Source organism: Bidens hawaiensis, unplaced genomic scaffold (genome assembly GCF_021521415.1).
Source record: "Bidens hawaiensis isolate Kalapana, Puna unplaced genomic scaffold, B.hawaiensis_p1.1 tig00044048_1, whole genome shotgun sequence".
NCBI classification, from domain to species: Eukaryota; Viridiplantae; Streptophyta; class Magnoliopsida; order Asterales; family Asteraceae; genus Bidens; species Bidens hawaiensis.
This window is the reverse complement of record NW_027497804.1, coordinates 9208-25658: the sequence shown is the minus strand read 5'-3', so window position 1 is coordinate 25658 and position 16451 is coordinate 9208. Positions and strand designations below refer to the sequence as shown.

The 16451-nt window shown below is 33.2% G+C and overlaps 1 pseudogene across 1 annotated transcript; it reads left to right on the top strand.

Moving 5' to 3' along the window:
• The first annotated feature begins 6574 nt into the window (after window positions 1-6574).
• On the top strand, window positions 6575-16109 carry LOC143594657 (cellulose synthase-like protein H1; annotated as a pseudogene). The gene is made up of 8 exons (XR_013146373.1): window positions 6575-6905; window positions 7357-7681; window positions 9282-9413; window positions 10545-10659; window positions 10756-10965; window positions 11053-11164; window positions 11819-12003; window positions 15164-16109. The product of XR_013146373.1 is annotated as a cellulose synthase-like protein H1 (transcript).
• The last annotated feature ends 342 nt before the right edge of the window (window positions 16110-16451 follow it).

The window sequence follows — 16451 nt, the reverse complement described above, 5'->3', positions numbered from 1 at the left end:
ACGAAAAAGGTTAATTTGGTCTAGGTCTGGTTGAGAGCGGTTACATGCGTACCGGCACCGGATTGCACACGTACCGGCGTTGCATGGCGCGTGTACCGACACCGGATACCCGTCTGATGCCGTATTACGCGCACACTATTGTTGGGTTACACACATACCGATGCAAGGTCTGGCGCATACTAACACCGGATACACATTTGATGTCGTGTTTACACGCATACCCCGCGACATCACGCGGGCACCCGGTTAATATATGTAATACAAGAGCGATAGACAACAATAAGAGTGTTTATTTTAATAGTTTTGCTACTTATAAAGCATATAGTACAAGTTTAAAAATGGGTAAAAATATCATTGTGACATTGAATATCACGTGTTTTTCCATTTTATTTAGATTATTTTCAATTCTTACCCTAACTTTTGTAAGTTTAAAAATTCTTACGTGATTGCCCCCTCATCTTAACCTTCGCTTTGACGACCTTATTTAAAAATTTTATTATTTCCATCTTTTAATAAATAAATATATATATATATATATATATATATATATATATATATATATATATATAAACAAACTTACCATTGCGACACATGTATTTTTGTCGACGTTTAGATGTAATTTTGCACAAAACCGACTTATCATTGATAATGTACAAGTCTACTATGCATCAATATACAAGTGGTTAATGATTAGGTATAACACTTAATGCATACACTATAAAGAAACATGTTTCCTTAAATCTAGCGGTTAGGCTTCACCAATTTTTTTCCCTCAAACCACCCTTCTTTGACCATATGACCATATGACATAATATCCGTTTTTAAGTTGATGTCTTAAAATGATCATTATAAGGCTTGTTACTAGATTTAATTATGTATTTATGTGATAAGATTAAAACTTTGTCGTCGCCGCAACATTGCATGAGCTTACTACTATTTTATATATAACTCGCAAATTGTAACTCTATCTAAAAATTGTTATAAAATTTTACTTATGCTGAATTTTCGTCGTGGTACACATAATACTTTCACTATAAGATAAGTCATTTCAGCATATTACATAATCACATGAACTATAAATAAATAATCATACAAGGACCTATTATAATCATCATCTTCTTTACATTGTGTACAAAAGAAAAAAAAAACGTTAGGTAAAGTGATCCATGTGCTCTCCATCTAAGAACGCCCGTGCTTGGAGACTAGTAGCATTTTTTGAAAATTTCTTTTAGTAAGTCAAAAAAAGTTATCCATGAATATTTCTTCAAGTTATTACTTATTAGTACATATATATTGTCCGAAATGAAAAATAATAAGTAACAACTACAAGTTAATAGGACTGTTCAAAGGGTAAGACCCGACTTTTTTATCTAATACCTTACTAGGACCTTTACCCTTTTAGGAAGAAACTTGGACCAAAGACCCTACCCTCTAACCAATAAAAGGGTCGGGTATAAATAAGGGTTTCAAGGGTCCAACCCTTTACCTTTTAAGATAGTAATCACATCTAATTTTCTGCATTACTAGTTGCATATCTCATAAATGACTATAATATATGAATCCCTGAACAATTATACTTCATTTAATAACATAGTAAAATCTAACTTCGAAAGTTTATCAATCATTTAAACTGATGCAAACAATATTTACATCCAGAAATTACTTGTAAAGAACAATTCAGTGATTTCTTTATATATATTTCCATTCAGTAGTATAACCCTTTATTTTTATTGTTCTTAGTAGTTGGGAAATTTTTGATGAATCAGATTTGAAATACAGACCTCTCATAAATTTCAGATTAATCATGAATATGATGTATATCTATCTAGTAAACGGGTCAAGGGTTTGAAAAAGGGTCGGACCCTTGAAACCCTTTTACCCTTTAAGGTGAAATTTAAATACCCTTTACCTGACCCATATTATTTATTCGGGTCTAATTAAGGGTTTTAAGAGTCGGGTAATCGGGTTTCAAAAGTTCGACCCTTATCTTGCTCACCCCTACAAGTTAATACTAGAAGCACTTGACTTAATAAGCACTTGCATAAGAACCGTTATTGCTTCAATGAGTTCTATTAATATATTATTTGGCTTGATTTGGAATGTGTTGACAACTCGAAAGCGATACGTTTTTCCTCGAATTATTTATCGTGTTAGTGACCATCGCGCATTCAACGAACTCGGAACCTAGCTTGATCAAAAGTATGCCATCTCAAATTCAAGAAATGGCAATAAAAAGACATTAGTACGCGGGTAATATCGTTTCACATGTGGGAATATAAATTTTACAAATCACTTGAATCACAAATTTTGAAACGTGACTAGTTTTTATATGAGTTTTCTTTAATAAAGTTATCATACATATTTTTTTTTATTTCATTAAAAGGTAATGTTTACGTCAAACATTGCAATTATACGATTCTAGAAAATGTATGATTCTAGAAAATGTATATATCTTGCGAGTTTGCTTACACTTATAAGTTTTATATCTACGAAATATTAGTACCAAAAGTATCAATGTTTTTATATTTCTTATAGAGTTAAAAAATAGTTGCTCGTACGTATTTAGAAGTCCAAGTTTACAGGTTTATAAGAAGGGATGTATTATCAAACTGTTAGACCAAACGGTGTGGTGCGGTAAAGGGGTTACGTGGAAGGGTTTTAAAGCCCCAAACACCGTATCAGGGCTGCATTGGGGGGCGGTATGAGTAGGGGTGAGCAAGATAAGGGTTGGACCCTTAAAACCCGTTTACCCGACTCATAAAACCCTTAGCTAGACCCGAATATATAATATGGGTCGGGTAAAGGGTATTTAAATTTCACCTTAACGGGTAAAAAGGGTTTCAAGGGTCTGACCCTTTTTCAAACCCTTGACCTGTTTAGTAGTTTATGGATTGATATACATCAATTCGCGATTAATATGAAACTTAGGAGATGTTTGTATTTCATATATGATTCATCGGAAATTTCCCAATTACTAAGAAAAAATAAAAATTGGGGGCATTTCATTGATTGGAAACATATATATGGAAATCACTGAATTGTTCTCTACATGTAATTTGTGAATGTGAATATTATTTGCATCAGTTCAAATTGTTGATAAACTTTCGAAATTAGACTTTACAATGTTATTACATGAAAGTATAATTATTTTAGGATTCATATATAAAAGTCATATATAAGATATGCAATTAGTAAATGTAGAAAAAGATATGTGATTATTGTCCTAAAGGGTAAAGGGTTGGACCCTTAAAACCCTTATTTATACCCGGCTCTTTTATTATTTAGAGGGTAGGGTCTCGGGTCCACGTTTCTTCCTAAAAGGGTAAAGGGTCCGGGTAGGGTATTAGGTAAAAGGGTCGGGTCGGGAACGGGTCTTACCCTTTGAACTAGGGATGAGATTTTTTTACCAAATACCTATACCGTATATGTTCAGTACTCGTATCCGTACCCGTACGTGTCTATTGGGTACGAGTATGGGTACTCAAATTCATTGATTATAGGTACATGTACTTTCGCGTACAAACGGCCCGTTTAGAATATGAAGGAAACTCATGACTTAACTTTCAAACAAAATTTTTAAATTATAATATATATTAGTTGACCAAGTTCATTCTTAATAGATATGTGTATATTCATATATTGTGTATTCATATATTTCTATTTCATGTATGTGTAATTGTGAATAAATAAAAATGTTTTAGCTTTCGCTCTTGTTTTTTCTTATCGAAATTGAGGAAACAATTAAAAAAAATAGGAAAAGGGAAAATGAAAAGATGACTAGCGAAGATTAAACGGATGTTGACTTTGTTTGCATAAGTTAATTTTGTTTTAAACATTTTGATAATTATTTTGGATACTTTGCATTTGGTATTCATTACTTGATTTTGAATGGATTTTATATTATGGCTGATTTCTTTCATTTTTAGTTTTAGTTGAAGGTTTTGGTTGTGGTATTAGGGTTTAGACTATAGATAATTGATTGTCGGTAACGTATTGTTACCTAGTTTAGTGGAGATTTTTTTTTTAAAAAAAAATAACGAGGTACCAAAGCGAGTACCGTACCCAAAGTACATGAACCCGTACCGGTACTCGTACGAGTATGGGTACCAAAATTTACTAGTTTTAGGTACGAGTACGTTCGGGTACAGGTACGGGTACGGTCCCGATCTTATCCCTACTTTGAACGGTCCTAGGTATGTAAGGCCCCGTTACCGGTAGCCCTACTTTCGTGTTGGATTTACTCATAAACGCAGTTCTAAATATCAGAGTTAATTAAAACATTCGTGGAATATAAAAGCTTTCGTAAAACATTTCATAGCAAAACACATCTTGTCTTAAAGCAACATCTTGTCTTTCAAAATAAACAAAACATTAAACTTAAACGTCTTGAGTCTTCCGATGCCAGCCTCTTATTCAGTGCCACGTGTCTACTCAAGCGAGCTGCCTCATCCTACTCACCTGCGTGCATACTAAAAGTCAGCTACGCTGAGTGAGTTCTAGTTAATCATACATTATACAATACACATAAACTTATATCCTTTCAATCATACTTTCATACTTTCATACTTTCTTTTGTACTAACTTGCTTTCATATCTTATGTTATAAAGAGCATTATGCCCTACATTCCTCGAGTATTATTAGGGCTCGGTACCCTCCTTCCTCGAGTATTATTAGGTCTCGGTACCCTCCTTCCTCGAGTATTATTAGGGCTCGGTTCCCTAGTTCTCGAATATTAGTAGGGTTCGATTCCCTCTTCGTTACCATACAACCATACATCATACCTCGAGTATTATTAGGGCTCGATACCCTTTTCGTAACCATACAACCATACAACCATCCTTTCCTTCTTTTATTAACTTTATCACGTTCATACACATAAGCATACGTATCATACTTACCTTATACATAGCGTTACAACCTGACAGTACGTGCAATATCCGAAGATCGTTCACGTACCATCAAGCAATCATTCACACATTCACATTATTCACATAAGGCATACACTTATCTCTTAGGATAAGCGTATTAACAAACATATTGAGTATGCACACAGCCCCGAAAACATAACACATAACGGGGCTAGAAACTCACCTGAATCCTGTTACGCTCTCCGTTAATCGTTATTCCCTTCTTGAGCTGTGCACGGCTAACTGTATAATATTTACATGTATCAATTAACTACTACTACTCATGTTGTATTTCTATCTTTATATAACCCACAACGAACGGGGGTCCGGGGGCAGCGCCCCTGGCAGCGGGGTCTAGGGGCGGCAGCCCCTAGCAAGGTCCAAGGGGCAGAGCCCCTGGCTGGGGTCGAGCTGTCGTAACACATTTTCCATTATAATTTCGAATCATTAATTAATTTGCTAACTCAAAAGTTCAAGGGATGAATTGTAATTAATTCATTCTTTTTCTAAGTCCAGGGACTGTTCTGTCATTTTATTAAACTTTCTAGTTCGTTATTCAGTCTTTAACGAATTGACTTATCTTAGCGAACTGGTCATTTGTAACGAACTGAACCCTCTAACGAACTGGACCTCTGACGAATCCGTCCTTGTACGAACCAGTCCACATAGCGAATCAGTTCAAGTAACGAATTAGGCCTTATAATTCGTTATCTCCTTTAACGAATGGCTATAACGAAATGGGGGGGGGGTTAATTCGTTATCTTTTCCTTAACGAATCAGGACACGAACTAAGGCTAGTTCGTTATCTTTCCTCAGCGAATCTACTTAACGAATCACCCTTAATTCGCTAAATTCCCGTTAGCGAACTAGGGTTAGGTCAGGGAATGTCAGAACATTCCCTGACATACCCTTAACCTCGTATTACTTTTCCGGCGCCGCCTTTCTGACGCCGTCATTGCCGGAAAGCCGCCGGGAAAACGCGAACTCACCGGAAAAACGATTTTTAACTCGTTTTTCACCGTTTTTCGCCCCGTTCGATCCAGATCTGAGCTAGGGTGATCCCTAAGCTCATCATAGGTTCGGTTTATACCCGATTCCACCCGGATCTCGTGATTTAAACGGTTTAACGGTGTCGGCTCGTTGTTTCGCAACTTTATCTAACGGGTTAAGCTCATACAATATTAAACTATTGTTACCTCGGATCGGTGCTTGGTTTCCTTCTTGATTTCGGCTAGAGATAAGGAAGAACTAGAAAGAAATCTTAAGTGTGTGTTTTGGGTGGTGTATGGAATATGTGTGAATGAGGATTAAATGGATATTAAGGGTTTATATATTTATGGATCATGGGCTTAAGCCCATAGTCTTTCCTTCTTTCTTTCCTAACCCAAGTCCATAACCCATATTCATTTACCCAGCACTGGCCCAACTCGTATTCTATTTATCTAAACCGATAACGACCCACTATGAAATAACGAAATTTATTTTTATTATAATAACCGAAAGTAGGATGTTACAAGGTATGAGGGGGGGGGGGGGGGGTTGTATTTGGTTAATGGCCGATAAGGAGAAAGGCCATGCGTTTATTTTCACACACACACTTTGTCTCTCTCTTTCAACACCAGACTCTTGGAAAAAACCTCTTTAAAAACATATTTAAACACATAATGCTATAGTACAAAGACTTCAAAACCACCCATCTATGCAACTTTGTTGACACTATACATGGCTACAAACATTCAAGACTCAACTTGTCTCCCTCTACAAGAAACAATAGTCCTTAATAATAACAAGGCCCGAACCATAGAACTTGTAATTCTTTCTCTTCTCGTCTCCATACTTATTTATCGATTCGTTTATTTTAAAGACCAGGACCAATACATCATGTGGTTGCTTGCATTTCTCTGCGAGTCATGGTTTACTTTCAACTGGATTCTTTTGGTGTGTATCAAATGGGATCAACACGCCAGAAAAACGTATCCAGACCGACTCTTGAAGAGGTAATTTCGATTTCAAAACTTTGTAATTTTGAGAGTTTGGAACATTCTTTGAACTGGAACCATTACATAATCTATAATGTTTGATCGAAATTTTAATTTTGAACCTTCTTCATTTCGGATGGTTTTCAGCTAGACAAGCTGAATTGACGAACCAAAACTGTTGTTGGATAGGATTTATTTACTATATTTCAAGATTCATACTTTGTTTATTTCAAGTTTTATATTTGTTTAGTACTTTAGTTTGATCATAAGCCGACACCAAAAAATAAAGTTACATATATATTTTGCTTTTAAAGTAATGTTATACATATATATACATATACATACATACATACACACACACGCACACACATTCACACACACACATATATATTTCAATTATTGTTATCCGATTTTTTGTAATTGGTCTTACCGATTTTTTAATATATTTATGTGACAAAATGTGTTTCAGCGTAAGCGAATCAGAGTTTCCAGCAGTGGATATTTTTGTCACCACTGCAGACCACGTCCTTGAACCACCTATCATAACAATGAACACAGTGTTATCTTTGTTAGCAATGGATTATCCAGCTAACAAGTTAGCTCTTTATTTGTCCGATGATGGTTGTTCGCCTCTTACGTTCTATGCCCTTGTCGAGACAACAAAATATGCAAAACTTTGGGTTCCTTTTTGCAAAAAGTATAACGTTCAAGTTAGAGCTCCGTTTCGATACTTTAATTCTACGCCCCTAGAAGATGATTCAATGGAGTTCCAACAAGAATGGAAAAAATTGAAGGTACTAATTTCTTATTCCAACTATTAAGTGCTGATCATTTTTAATTAAAAAGGGGGTTGCTGCGCAGCTTGTTGCCCGCTTACCTGCCACTTCATTGTAAATCGTTTGGATGTTTCTATGAAATATAAAAGGAGCCAATTCTTTTAACTTCCTAAAAAAGAATTAAACAGGCTAAAGTAATTAAAACAAACACTACAACTAGTTAAATGGGTTAAAGTGTTCCCGAGTTATCTAAGTGATCAACTAACGTCACTTAAGGTTCTTTTTGTCGATCTAAAATTACTCAACTTTCATTAAGTATTTCAATATTATATAACTACTTTTATAAATGTTTAGTTCTTTTAAAATTACGTTCGACAAATGAATCATATAGAAATGTTGGTTACATAATTATAAGTTGTATATATGACCTTAAGACTTTAACGCTTAAAATTAAACCGCGAGAGATTTTCGGGCATTGATTTCAATTTTAAAATCAAATCACGTGGGGGCATATTCACAAATAATATGGCATATGGGGTTCTGGATTAATATTGAATTAACCAATTAATAAAGTAACAAATGGAATAGGAGAACCAATTTTCGAATCACGAGAGAATTCCTTAAAGAAAGAACTATTGAACTAATAAAAATATTTTTTTAATTTAACTAAAAAATATTTTAAATTTTTTTATTTCATCCTTCTTATATGTTGTTATTTTTCAAAAAAATATATATAAAGGAAATTGTTGTAATGCATATATGCAACACGTCGACCTTTATAATGCATATGTGCAATAGTGTGTATTTTGATATGTGAAATAGTGTTGAATAACATGTATGCAGTTGTTTGTATTGTATATATTTACAATAGTGTTATTATATACAAAAATTAAAAAAACGATATAGTGCATACGTGCATTAGTGTTGTATTACGTATATGCATTAATGTGCATTGCATATAATAAATAGTGTTGTATTTGCACATATTCAATAATGTGAATTGTATAATGCAATTGTGTTATATTATATGCAATAAAATACTATTGTATATATAAAATACACATTATTGCATATATGCACTACATAGACAAAAATTTTTTTGGAACAATATCAACTTGTTAGATGGACAAAGAAAAAGGAAATCAAAAAATATTTTTTTAATAAAGTTAAAAATAATTCTTTATTAGTTCTCAAGTTCTCTCTAGATCTCCTACTAGATATGTGTGTGTAGTTATTGAAATGCTATTTAACTTAGTTATATTAAAATGTTATATATAAATGGATCAGTAAAATGGCCAAGTTGCTTTCATGTGTAAGGCACATGATCAGATTTAACGAAAAAACTAATTGGATTAGAATCAAAGAACAAACGTTGTTGGATTTGTAAACGTTAAGGATAAATCAGATTAATTTTGAAGATAAAGGACAATAAATTAAATTAGATACAAACATAAATGACAATTATGTTATTATGTTTACTTATTAAAATAAGTAGCTAGTAAACCGTTGTTTTTCATTTTCAAAGTCTGTATCTTTGTTCCAGTTTCCCGCCAGAGGCGTTTACGCCTTTTTTTTAATATAATTCTACTCTTGCCGTGTAAAAAAAATCTGATTTCAGAACGAATATGAAGAGCTTTACAAGAAGATTGATACTGCAGCTCAAAGCCAAAGGCCATTTCCATTTGATCATGATTCAGATTTTAGTGTTTTCAATGGTGTCCACCGTTCGGAACATCCAACCATCATTAAGGTATTACTTCCAATTACCATTCCCATTTGCTGTTTAACACACACATTCACAAAATCTAGTGATTTGATTGATTCTAAGGTATTAAATCTTGATCTTAGTGAAATCTTTCTTGATCCTAACCTTATATTCACTAAAGCATTCACATCCCATTCTTTGTTTTAGTTCATATAATATAACTCAAAGTTAGCTTTAACCTTAAATTTTGTTCATGTCTTAAAAAAAACCAAGCTCCATATGATCATTCTTTATATTTATCTCTGTTTAATTGAATAATACACTTTTAATCAATTTTATAAGGAAATTGGTTTTTACTGTTCTAACTATCGTCTTTTGGTCACTGCCAGTCCCAACTAACGAATTGGCTGCTGACGGTCCCAACTTTAAAGGTATTTGTTCCTAACAGTCCGCGATTAACAGCAGATCGCCAGAAAAATGTTTTTGCCCGGAAAACACACATATTTCCCCAAAACTCAACAATTTGGTCCCAAACATCATGGTAACTTTGTATCGTACCTTTAGGAACCATTATCTAGTAAAAGCCTCAATTATTGGGGCCGCCGAAACCCTAGAACCATCTAGGGAATCAGTTGATGGAGCTTAAGTGATGGTGGTTGGTTGGTAGTGAGTCAATTGGTGGTAGTGGCGGTGTTCAGGTGGTGTTTTCCGAGAAAAAAATTGACTTTCCCGGCCAAAAACGTTTTTCCGGCGACTGGAAACTAACGGCGTTATGATTCTGTTAGCCGCGGACTGTTAGGAACAAACACATTAAAAGTTGGGACCATCAGCGACCAATTCGTTAGTTGGGACCGCCAATGACTAAAAGGCAATAGTTGGGACCAATAAAAACCAGTTTTCCTTTTTATAATTACTTTTCTTTAAATCACTCACAAAAAAATATATGAAATGAATAGTGAGTTGGTAAATATAAGAATGTAATTTATGGATTATTAATTAAGGATGCGTATAAAGAATAGGATGAAGTGAGGTTTTTTCATGTAATTTTAAGGATATTGAAGATAATAATTAAAGAACTCGATGCGAATGCTCTCATCTTTATAACCAAACCTATACTTTAGTACTGCAAATATTTTGCCACCCGAGTGTTTAACTTCCATTTGGTAACTGTTGTAGGTTGTATCGGAGAACAAAGAACGTACTCCAACCGATCTGCCTCATGTTATACATTTCAAGAGAGAAGAGTCCCAAACATCATCATCATTACAAAGCTGGAGCTATGAATGTTTTGGTTAGTTAAGTTATCTTTATTTTTGTGTCCAAGATATAAGTGATTAGTTATCATTTTATGTGGAGTATGACTTAGGCTTTACTTAATGATGAGCAGGCTAGAGTCTCCGGAGTAATGACAAATGCACCTCTAATGCTGAATGTAGATTGCGATATGTATGTGAATAACCCGCAAGTTTTTCTTCACGCAATGTGTATGGTGTTTGGTATCAAGGAAGAAGAAAATTGTGCCTTTTACCAGTTCGTTCAAGCGTTTTATGACGGATTGAAGGACGACCCGTTTTTGAATCAAATGGCTAATTTTTTTGTACGTACATTTGCTTAAATTTTTTTCTTTATTTATTTATTAAATAGTAATAATCTTTTTTGTCATGTAACAATGTTAAATTATTAGTATATTGCAACTGGAATGGCATCGATTCAAGGGATTATCTACTTAGGGACAAATTGTTTTCATAGAAGAAAGGTTATATATGGTTAATCTCCAAATGACACAATTAAATATGGTATGTATGCTAATTAGTTTAAATATGTTTAATTTCCACTTTCATGGTATTTTTTAATGGGTGTTGCTAAACGTACCCCCCCCCCTTACACCATTTTTACTAAATATACATCCCTTTGTAGCTATTTGATTAATTACTATTACCCCATAACATTATTTATATACATATTAGTCCCTGCAACATTTTTTTCACTTAATAATCTTCACTATATATATCAAATTAAAAACCATCAAGTATTACCATTGATTTAATTTTTTGTATTAATTTTGTAAATATTTATAATATCTTTTCTTTAATTTTAATAGTATATATATTTATAATATCCTTATTTTACCTCTTTATCTTTTACAAAATAAACCTTAAACCCGAAACCCTAAACCCAAAAACCTAAACCATAAACCCGAAAACCTAAACCCTAAACCCGAACCCTAAACCCTAAACCCGAAATCATAAAAAATAACGCGACTTGTAAAAGAATATGAAATCCTTAATTTTGTGCTAATTTGGTAATTATATAATTTTAAGGGGTAATATGAAAGTTGGTTTTTTCAAGGAGGGGGTATGACAAGCAACCAGAGAGGTACGTTTAGCCTAACCCTTTTTAGATTCTAAATGCATGTCTAACTCTTGATCATGTTTTATTTTGTTAATCAGACAACAATAATGAATACCTACATAAAATTTTGGGAAAGTCAACTGAATTAAGAGACTCAACTGCTGAAATATTATCCGAATCAGATTCGAAGATAGAAAACCGAAGCAGTCCATCTAATCTCATTGAGGCTGCAATGTATGTTGCAAGTTGTGGCTACGAATATGGCACCTCTTGGGGTACACAGGTGATTAAAACCCGTTTATCTTGTTAATTATATAGGATCAAATAATCAATTCAAAACTAAATAACTAAAATTACACAAAACTAACCATTTTTGACTAAATGGAGTTGCATATTCGCTTGTTCTTTTAACCTAGTTAAACTTTAAATACTTGGGCTTCTATTTCAAAGGATGTCTCTCTTTTGTGTCACAAGAATGTCCGTTATAAAGTTAGTTGGCACTTTGTGTAGAACCAATTTTAATTGGATAATATGGACGACATATATAATGGGAAAGAGAAACAAAGGCGGTTATGTAGTTACGTCAGTACCTAATGTGTCACATTAGACAATATGTACAAGTGTGTTGTTTTTTGAGATCCGTGTACAACGTGACTAATTCATGAAAATACAATATATAATAAATAGTTGACATACAATAAATAATAAACCTATCAAATATTGTTAATACGTAATCGTTGTGCAAGTCTTTACAACAATTTTAGAATAAACAATACACTTTTATTTTCTGAATGTTTTTTTAGTTTTTAACACAAATTTAATAAACCAAAAAGCAAGAAAATATCCTTAAAACTTTTAGCAATGCACTTTCTTATTAAATTATAAATAAAGAATGTTTTAGTTTGTAGCAGTATACTTAACTATTCGAATCAATCATAAGAGAACTAAAACAATAGATTATATTTGTTTGCCATTGATTTAATTAGACCTTCACAAACTTGATCATGCATAATACTAGTAATGTTAAAGATTTGTGTGTGTGTTGCTTATACATGAAATGTGTGCTCAATTTGAACTAAAATAGGTAGTCAATATGGGAGATATGCAACAATAGTATGCTTATTTTTATATAGCAAAATTTGATGTACGTACAAACGTAATAAAGTTTAAACTTTAAATTTAAGTTTCTGCTAATGTATATGTATTTTGAATAATATTTTTTATAAAATGAGAGATAATTATAAATTTTAAATATTCGGAAAAAAATAGAAAGTAAATGTTAAATTAATAATTTTTGTAACATAAATTTTAAAAATGGTAAATATTGTTGTAAATTTATTAAAAAAGTGAGGTTTAATTTGGAATATGTATGTATGTATGTATGTATGTATGGCGGGGTTATAATAAGAAGGTGGTAAAAACACACTTCCTACACTTTTTAGAAAATTGAAAAAATCTACTTTTTATTATAACATTGCCCCCCCCTCTCTCTCTCTCTCTCTCTCTCTCTCTATATATATATATATATATATATATGGAGGGGTTATTATAAAAAGATGAGTGTTCAAAACGTGTAGAAAGAAATCTGGATGGTTGGATCTTGTCAATCAATGATTAAGATGGAAAGTTGACTGAATTTTTTTTGAACGACCAACTAAGTAACGTCAAGTACTCCGTACGCGGCCCCATTGGCTAAAGGTAGCCCGAGCCGGCCACTAGTCCGGACGGACGGAGCCCCTAGCGGTCCACCTATTGAGGGATTCACCGGATAAAACTCGACCTCCACACCCGCCAAATGGCACGACAGCGAGGATCCGTTAAAATCGAGTGAGACCAGGACTCGAACCCTGACAAGTTAGGGTCATCCCTCATATCTCCCATATAAATTGGGTGATAGTAAGGTTTAAACCCCATACCTGACTGAATTGGGGGTGTGTTTTATTTTAAAGGCCTAGAAAGGTGTGTTAAATGGTATATTATTCTTATTATTTATTAAAACATGCAGGACTTGATGTCAACTAAATATAACTCCTAAATTTATACAATCAATCTCTCTTGGCTCCAACTATGTCGTTAAATATTAGCTAGTTAATATTATGTAGTTTGTTTTTGATTGCACAACATGAATCCACGAATAAACACATTAGTATTAAAGAGTATAACAAACTAAGACACTAGCTTTACACTAAGAGCATGTTTGGGATTGAGTTTGAAAATGTTTATTGCTTTTTGATGTTTTCAAAAAGCCAATAAGCCAAAATGTGTTTGGCAACCACAAAAATCCTTTTTATTTTAGTTTTTTGAAAGGGTTAAAAAGCAGTTTTCGAAAAGTCTCAAATCCAGACTTTTCAAAATGGCTTTTTAAAAAAACCAATAAGCATTTTTCAAACTCAATACCAAACATGCCCTAACACACATTAATAATAAAGAAAACAGAACTAATTTAATAAATAATAGTCATCGTTAATACTAACATGAAAACAAATTAGAAGACAACACAGACTTTATGATGAATAACACATTAGATATAAATTACAAGTGTGTGTAAAATAAATAAGCCATTGAGATTATTAATTGAAAAACAAATTAGAAGAGATAACACACTTAATGACTACTAACACACGGGATATAAACATCAAAACTTGTGTTACATAATAATATTGGTGAAGAAATTACATATATCATACTAAGAAACTAATGAAACTGATCTCATAACACACTAACACTCGTTTTTCATAAACACACTACGTTGATACAAACAATAACACAACATCATAACGAAATTGTGAAAGGTAATTGATATAGGTTTTGCCAAAGAACACATGAACATAACTATATTTATAATAACACAACATCATAACGATATTGTGAAACGTAAAAAATTAGTGTCGGCTGTATTGATATAGGTTTACATAGTTGATGGTCATCCTTGAAGTTCTCCATGTTCAATATTCTATTGATTGTTAATGGAAACTATAATGGAAAAGGTTTTATTGATGTTAAGTATATAGTTATCACTTGTTTTAATATCATAGAAACATCGTGATTAAGAAAATGAGATCGTGTTTAATTGGTTGTTATTTTTTAATTTATGATGTAGAATTAAATATGATAATAAAAAAATCATAACTGACCAGATTGATATATTAACGGACGATTGATTAGTAAGAAAGTAAGGATAAATATTATGTTTGTTATTACCTTCCACAATAAACAAAAATGAATAATTACATTCCTAGCCTTACTTGATCAATTTAATCTAAAGGTTCAAAACTCTTCCTACACTTTTTACGAAAACCATACTTCTTATTATAACCTCCAAACCCCCCCCCCCCCCCACTCTCTCTCTCTATATATATATATATAATAGTTAAAATTTGCAAAATATTCAACGCATATTTAATATGCTTGAAGCATAGTCAAATCTAACAAGATATTCTTAGGTTGGTTGGCTTTATGGATCTTCAACAGAAGATAATCTGACCGGAGTTAATATCCATGGGAGAGGATGGAGATCCGCTATCCCCTTACCTGACCCACTTCCATTTCTAGGTTGTGCACCGCAAACATATCCGTCTTCATTAACTCAACAGAAAAGATGGGTAACCGGCTATTTGGAGAATCTTTTCACTGATAAAAGCCTGTTACTTCTTACTATAAAAGGAAAACTTTTGTTTCGACAAGCCCTTGGTTATTTTTGGTTATGTTTAAGGTCGATTTGTTCCATTCCTGAGTTATGTTATGCATCTCTTCCTGCATATTGTATCATCACGACTTCACATTTCTTGCCCAAAGTCAATGAACGGGCTTTTCTACTCTTCATGGGTGTTTTCGTCATTTACATTCTTTATGTTCTTTGGGAGTTGAAACACTTATGTGCATCACTTCACAGGTGGTGGAACTTACAGAGAATGTGGAGAGCATATACTATGACAGCAGGGCTATTTGGGCTTTCAAGTGTGATGCTAAAGCTCATTGGTTTATCAGATGTAGTTTTTGAAGTATCAAAAAAGGAACACAAATCAAATGATGGTGATATTGAAAATGATGGTAGGTTTACTTTTGACAATTCACCCGTGACTGTGCCAGGTGTCGTCATTCTACTGGTTAACTTGACAACATTGGTAATTGGCATGTTACGATTGTTCAAGGTTGATTATAGAGACAAAGGGATTGAGGTGTTAGAATTAGGGTTGGGAGAGATGTTTTGTTGCATTTGCTTGTTACTTTGTTTTTGGGAATTCTTTAAAGGGTTGTTTGGGAATGAGAGGTACGGGATTCCTGCATCCACGATTTGTAAATCGGGAGCTTTGGCTTTGTTGTTTATGCAGTTATGTAGAATGTCATCTCAATCATTTTAGATGTGCGAGTTTATTATAACATCCGTCTTGTTGACTAATAATAAAATATTATTATTTATAATCATGGAATATTATTTATTTAAATTCGTTTAATTCATATATTAAACAAATGCTTGGATTTGGACATGGACTCATGGAATTGAGTTGGACTTGAGAATAGACAATGAACCTAGAGGTTCATGAGCTTATTGTATAAATATTCTCTAAAACGCTAGCACCCGCATTCCTTATCTTTTGCCTACGCCTTAGAAAAACACGAACTCCCCATATCCATTTCTTCAATTCAGATTCAACCAAGAAAGGATTTGGAAGCTAGTTTAAATGTTTTCTACATCAAAATTTAATCTAGAACCACTTGCATCAAGATTCA